Source organism: Dreissena polymorpha, chromosome 2 (assembly GCF_020536995.1).
Source record: "Dreissena polymorpha isolate Duluth1 chromosome 2, UMN_Dpol_1.0, whole genome shotgun sequence".
In the NCBI taxonomy this organism is placed as follows: domain Eukaryota; kingdom Metazoa; phylum Mollusca; class Bivalvia; order Myida; family Dreissenidae; genus Dreissena; species Dreissena polymorpha.
The window spans coordinates 122,321,487-122,329,232 of NC_068356.1; the positions used below are offsets into that span (position 1 = coordinate 122,321,487).

Here is a 7,746-nt window from a genome sequence, read left to right on the forward strand (position 1 = left end):
AGACAGAACCGTAAGTAAGTAGCCTAAAACTAAAACTAGATTTAAAAGTGTGTTGAGTAACTAATTCCATTGAATGTTTTATGTATACATACGCACGGTAAAAGTGCACGGCGTGCTACAGCATTTTTTTTTACATCGCCCTGACTAGTTGAATAAATTCATATTGTGGTTGTCTACAACTTTCAAATATGACAATTTACTACGTACGAAACACTCTCTGGCCAAGGTATGCGCACTACCTGTAAGTAACGCAAATAACGAAGTGTATTTAATGCACATGACGCAGTGAATTTAATGCACATGACATAGTGAATTTTATGCACTTAACGTCGCTTTGTAACCGTAAGTGCGTCGTTATAGTTGCGGCGCTTGTGGGTTTGATACAATTTAAACAAGTTGTCATCGTACGTGTTCTTACCTATTTATATATGAAGTGTCGAACGGGGATACGTCGTTTGCGTTGCGCTCTTTTCCTGCAATGTTCGGTACTGCAACTGAAAATTAGCCGGGCTCTGGGAAAACGGGTCTTAAAGCGTATGCGTTCAGGGTCATCTCAAACTACCCCGTACAGACTAAGCACGGACGACACTTTCAACCTAAACTGGATTTTCGCTAAGAAAAGACTACCTTTAAACGAAAATTATCATACAAGATTAAAGTGTTGTCCATAATAAGACTGTGCGGGCTGCATGCCGGAAACCGCTCGACGATCAATCGGATATCAGTGCGGCCCCGCTCGACGATCAATCGGATATCAGTGCGGCCCCGCTCGACGATCAATCGGATATCAGTGCGGCCGTTCCGCAAGCGTTTTGTTTTAGAAATCCTTCGGCGTACGCATATAGAGTACATTTGTGGCTTCCGTGCAAAGATGTTTGTAGCGGCCTTGTTTTGGGTTCGATTCTTTACTACGAATGCCAAAAATATATATAACCTTTTAGCAAAGAGTGAAGACAGGGTACCCATAATACCAACACGATCGTTCAAAAATCACTCAGCTTCCTCAAGGTGACACTAAAACACAAAGTTACGAGATAAAAAGCACCTGAATCAATGCGCATATAAGAGAGCACTAAGAAGAGTGGTTGAAAACGTGCTGCACAATCGGTTTAATTCTTCGAAGTAATATGCATGTACGTATCCACATTAATTAATGTGAAAGCGCCTTATTTAAATCGCATGATTTGATTTATTTGTGTCTGTGCTAGAATCTACAATGGTATGCGGAGTGGTGGTTGCACATATTACAAACATGTCAATGACTTCTTTACGAAATTAAAAGCACTAAAAACTTTCAACCTTGGTTTGTAAAATATGCTTTTGTGTTCCAAACGATGTTTAAGTTCTTTTTAATAATTCTATACATTATGCAACATACTTTTGATAATACTTATTTACTTGATTATAATTTGAACAAACTTTTCCCTATTAAAGGGGCCTTTTCACAGATTTTGGCATATTTTGAAGTTTGTCATTAAATGCTTTATATTGATAAATGTAAACATTGGATCTTAAAAGCTCCAGTAAAAAATCAAGAATAAAATTTAAAAAAAAGGAAAAAAAGTAGCCGGTACCAGGGCTCGAACCAGTGACCCCCGGAGTCCTGGAGTTAGTCTGAAGTAAAAACGCATTAGCACTCTCGGCTATTCCGCCGGGTATATAGAAAATTAGTATATTATTCGTTATATAAACAATCTTCGTAGTTTCGTAAATTTAAACGACAACAACAGAACTCTCCAAATTATTCAATCGTTTCGCGTTGCAACGCTTTATAATTTTTAGGTTTTCAAATCGTTAAAAGATACATATAATGGCAATATTGGACTATGGTAAATGTTCAGTAATACCGTTTCCTCACAAATATCATAACTAAAACGAAAATTTGCGAATCTGAAACAACTTTTTTCAATTTTGTCAATTTACCAAACCGTGAAAAGATCCCTTTAATACTGAGGAATTATTAAGTTTGCTTACCTATTTCGAAAACTAATGTTTTCAATCCATAGCGTTTTCAAACGATTAATGTCACGTGCGTTTTTTCCCTCAAGTAGCTGTCAGAATTTGAAATGTGGAAGAGTGGTTGATAACATGCTGCACAATCGCTTTAATTCACCGAAGTAATATGCATGTACGTATCCACATTAATTAATGTGAAAGCGCCTTATTTAAATCGCATGATTTGATTTATTTGTGTCTGTGCTAGAATCCACATTGGTATGCGGAGTGGTGGTTGCACATATTACAAACATGTCAATAACTTCTTTGCGAAATTAAAAGCACTAAAAACTTTCAACCCTTATTTGTAAAATATGCTTTTGTGTTCCAAACGATGTTTAAGTTCTTTTTAATAATTCTATATATTATGCAACCTACTTTTGATAATACTTTTTTACTTGATTATAATTTGAACAAACTTTTCCCTATTAATACTGAGGAATTATTAAGTTTGCTTACCTATTTCGAAAACCAATGTTTTCAATCCATAGCGTTTTCAAACAATTACTGTCACGTGCGTTTTTTCCCTCAAGTAGCTGTCAGAATCTGAAATGTGGTCTTGTTTTCTAAGCAAATAATTCCGTGCTGGTCGCAATTGATAATACATGTATTATACCTTGCTAAATAAGGTAGACGGAGTCATTGAAAAATATGCATTTACATTACAACTGCATACCCTGATGATATTAGGAGGCGATACTCAATGTATATAATTATAATATTTCATTAATTTTGTGTAATTAAGATGTTTCAACATTGTTTTTTCTAACACTGATATGTGTCGAACGTAATTTCAGTCCATGTGTTGTGCACGATAACAAATTCGTTTCAAATAAGAACAAAAAATACCACAACTTTATATGCGCCTTATCTTCTTTTAACATAAATGATTTTGAAATAGACACCATTATATTGGAAATGGATTTCTTGGCCTGGTGCTTCTACGACTTTAAAACACGAAGAATCAATATGCGCTAAAGAAATAGGTGTCACAAAATGTTAATTCTTACAGGCGCATTGATATTGTGGAATATTGGGCCGACCGTTCCTTTCGAATATACATTAATCGTCTGCCATGTCTGCACAGGTATCTTACGACACGTACAAGAAGAGTAAGCATTTTTAAGGTGAACAAAAGCAACGTTTGTGATCAATGTGTTTCTGTTGTAAAGAACGCTCTAATACAATATAACCGCGATTTGGGAAAAGCGGACTTAATGCATGTACGTAGAGTATCGTCCTAAATTAGCCAGTGCTTTCTGACGATACATAACTTCAAATTTATTTAAATGTAGTCGTAAAATTGTAACGTTTGCCACTTACTTGTAGCCATGAGTATGATCGTACAATCGTGGTTATATTACACAAGAAATGAAGGTGATAAATGATTACTTTTCTTCCTACTGTTCCTTTGTCGATCTGTATTCGAATTCGCCTCTTGAATTCATTAAACTATGGAAAAAATAAACGCAATCTTTTAAAGTAGTTCTTATAATGTCCTTGTTATTTTTAAAGCTAATTCAACGGTTTCCTTTGTCTGACTTGTACTATATCAAAACAGCGGTTATCTTTTTTCGACACATGTCACATTTCTGACTTTCGGTATATAACGTTTCACCACAACTATATGAGAAAGTAAAGCTGCGACTATATACGATAAGTTCGTAATAACTTTTTAAATGACAGTTACTTACGCTGCTGAGTAACAATTCTTATTTTTATTTAGTCAATATTGCACGGCATTGTAAAAAGAGAAATGATTTTAACAGTTCCAGGTTAAGTTTGTATATTTAGAGGATGCAGCATTCCTGTGTTCTGACTCTACCATTAGAGTTTACAGAAAATGTGCAAGAATCCGAACTACTCACTCTTGCGTCGATAAAGAATTTTTCTCTATTCCAATAAAATGCACAATTTCTATATGAAACAAAATTGTATATCGATTAAATTAATTGAAACACATCATCATTATCAATTAATTACATACAAATGTGCGAAATTAAATACAATGCTAATTCAAGGGATGTAACTTAATGAGAGGGAGTTAACATATAGCATTAAACTTTCCAGAAGTGATGTATTAGTGCGAATCTGTGTGCATCTTAATATAAACGCGAATATATAGTTTCTTTTTTTCTTTGCGATATTAAAACAACAAACAACCCTTTTTCATGGAAAGTTTATGGAAAATCGAGACTTATAATTCAATACACACCATTTACCTTCTAATTGTGGTTTAAGCTCCGCTGATTGGTTGTCTCAGATAACAGACTTGTATCTATTTTCAGAACACTTTGAACCGCAGTTCAAAGTCTTGAACTCGGGTTTAAGGAATTAATGTGCAAACGGCACTTTGAACCCGGGTTCAAAGTCTCTTAACTATATAATTAACTGTTAAACCGTGGTTTAAGGAATTAATGTGCATTTCGCTTGCCATAGTTATTTATATATTGCTGTTTGTTGTGCAACATGTTTTATATGAAAACAAATGTTTGTATGTTTTAAACGTTGATTTGCTTAAATGTTTTGATATAATATATCGTAGTGCATTATGGTTAAAAATGTACAAATCTTGTAAAAAGATAAATTATTAAAAACAATTAAGAATACGTATGAAATGTTAAATCTTGTGTTAAATCGTGTACGTCATACAGTACATGATACTCTGAATACTTAAGTTTTGCTTTCGGTCTAAAACAAGGGAAGATAATGTCCCCTTGTTCTTTTTTCCCTGTTTGTAGAAGATTTGGATTAAATGAAATTAAACACCATGTTAATTTCAGGGGTGGTAAATACCTTGGAGGGAGACAACACATACCGTTATACTTAAGAAAACTGTTAATGCTAAACTGTTTCCATATGAATACCAAGTTGATTCTGCACCCTGTTCTCGGTATGTAGTAACATTTGTGGCCATAGTTACATTTACCGCACACGACATCAGCGCAGTAAATAGAGGCACATGAATCATGAATGGGTCTTACGATAAAGTGACTCATTTTCACGTGGCTGTTTTGCTCACGGTTCAAGTTATATACAGGCATGATCTGTTTGCTTTGAGTCGAAATAGAAATCACCGATAATTATTTTAATAACAAACTAACCTGAAATCGACTTGTTCGATTTAAGTTGTTAAATAGTAATGTACACACATTACAAAAGCCTGTAATATATCGGAAAGCCTTTGTTTTCAACTTAGCACATTCTGTACCATACTAGCTCTGTCATAAAGAAACATGCGTTTGAATGTAAAACAAGGGTATTAAAAACTGTATAAAGTAATAAACGGTTTTACCTCAATAAACGATTTCTATGTCAATATTGATTTAATGTATTATCGTTCAGAAGTTTTGTTTCAGTCTTGTGTAAAATTTTTACAAAAATATCTCATTCTGCATTAACGTGCTACAGTTAACAACCAATATAAATAAATACAAAAAGTTACTGCAAATCTGGCAGAATGTTTACCACGCAAGCGAATGTGTATATAGTATGCGCAACTCATTATTGTTTTTAAAAGCTACAGGCAAACTTAATCCTATTTAGTTAAAACACCAACCTGTTCGATTTGTCTCCCCTGATTCGTTTGATATTTCATTGTTGGTGAGAATTAAAGAAAATATTACGTTATGTTTCAATTTGTAGGCTGAAGCTCGGACTCTTTTATGTGATGTGAGGACAGAGACAAACATATCCGGCCATTCTTCTATAATCGCACTAAAATACACAATACGCTACATGAAAAATACGGTTGTGGTGCGTGCTAATGTATGATAGGTTGTTACATTATAATCACTTAACATATAAATTACATGCTTTATGTGTTTCCGAAGAAAAGCTAATTATTTTTGAAAAAAAACAACAAACAACTAACAATACAGACGTTTTTGTCAAAGTTTTTGTCAAAGTTTTCATCGTTTTTTTTATTGCCGCAGATGCAGCGATTTGTGATTTTTGAAGTATTGTTTTCTCTTTTGTAACTTTTCTGAAAGATTTGTCAAAAATGTAATGCACACAAGGGGAGAATTTGTAAAGCATTTCAATAGTTCTTACTGCTGTTTAAGTATGCTACTGATTTAAAATATATTTACAATAATATTTATTTTCGGTTAAACGAGAGTGATACCACAAATATTTTCATAAAGCTATTGAGATATTGTTTATTGCGGGAGAAATTCAATATATACAAGACAGGCAATATGTACATATAAAGTGCGGGACGTTCTGGTCCCGAAACTTCTCAGAATTAATGAGCGTTACATTTTCGGAAAGTCAACTATTGTGAATGGAACATAGTATTATGTCAATCAATAAGACGGATGCTATACAAGTTATTGCATTGAGAAACTGGAACTCATTTTACTTACATATTCCCATATTTACGAGCCTTACGGCTTAGCATTTATTAAATAAAATAAAGCTTTTAGAGTTGATGAGAAAATCTAAAAGTTATTATGTGTAGGATAGAATGTTACTAATACTCAGTGCTCGAAATGCTTGCCATGGAATAATCTTACCTGCATTTTTTAAAAGGTTACGCATACGCAAATAAATTCCTTCTTAGTAGGATATGCAACATTAAATGTTTTACGTACGTTTTCACCGCGAGCAAGCTCCTCTGTAATATATCACCATAACTGACACCTCGTACCGGGATCTACAGATCACACAGACACCTCGTACCGGGATCTTAAGCTCACACTGACACCTCGTACCGGGATCTTCAGATCACAATGACACCTCGTACCGGGATCTACAGATCTCACTGACACCTCGTACCGGAATCTACAGATCACACTGACACCTCATACCGGGATCTATAGATCACACTGAAACCTCGTACCGGGATCTACATATTACACAGACACCTCGTATGAGGATCTACAGATCACACAGACACCTCGTACCGGGATCTAAAGATCACACAGACACATCGTATGAGGATCTACAGATCACACAGACGCCTAGGACCGGGATCTAAAGATCACACAGACACATTGTATGAGGATCTACAGATCACACAAACACCTCATAACGGGATCTAAAGATCACACTGACACCTCGTACCGGGATCTACAGATTACACAGACACCTCGTATGAGGATCTACAGATCACACAGACACCTCGTACCGGGATCTAAAGATCACACAGGCACCTTGAACCGGGATCTTCAGATCACACTGACACCTCATACCGGGATCTACAGATCACACAGACACCTCGTACCGGGATCTACAGATCACACAGACACCTCGTACTATGATATACAACTCACACTGACACTTCGTATCTGGATCTACAGATCACACTAACACCTCGTACTAGAACCTACAGATCACACGTGCACTTCGTACCTTTATCTACAGATCACACAGACACCTCGTACCGGGATCAACAGATCACACTGACACCTCGTACTACAATCTACCGATCACACTGACTCTTCGTATCTACATCTACAGATCACACTAACACCTCGAACCGGGATCTACAAATCACACAGACACCTCGTACCGGGATCTACAGATCACACTGACACTTCATACCGGGATCTACAGATCACACTGACACCTCGTACCGGGATCTACATATCACACAGACACCTCGTACCTGGATCTAGACATCACACTGACACTTCGTACCTGAATATACAGATCACACTGACACTTCGTACCAAGATCAACAGATCACACAGGCACCTCGTACCGGGGTCTACAGAGCACACAGATACCTCGTACCGGGATCTACAG

General features: G+C 35.9%; 1 protein-coding gene across 1 annotated transcript in view; it reads right to left on the reverse strand.

The window, feature by feature from the left end:
* Positions 1-2,470, reverse strand: part of LOC127868821 (early growth response protein 1-like) — an 18,922-nt gene extending 16,452 nt beyond the window's left edge. The window contains exon 1 of the mRNA XM_052410900.1: positions 2,455-2,470. The gene's annotated coding sequence lies outside the window, so the exon portion shown is untranslated. The remainder of the gene's footprint in view (positions 1-2,454) is intronic.
* Between the last annotated feature and the right edge of the window lie 5,276 nt (positions 2,471-7,746).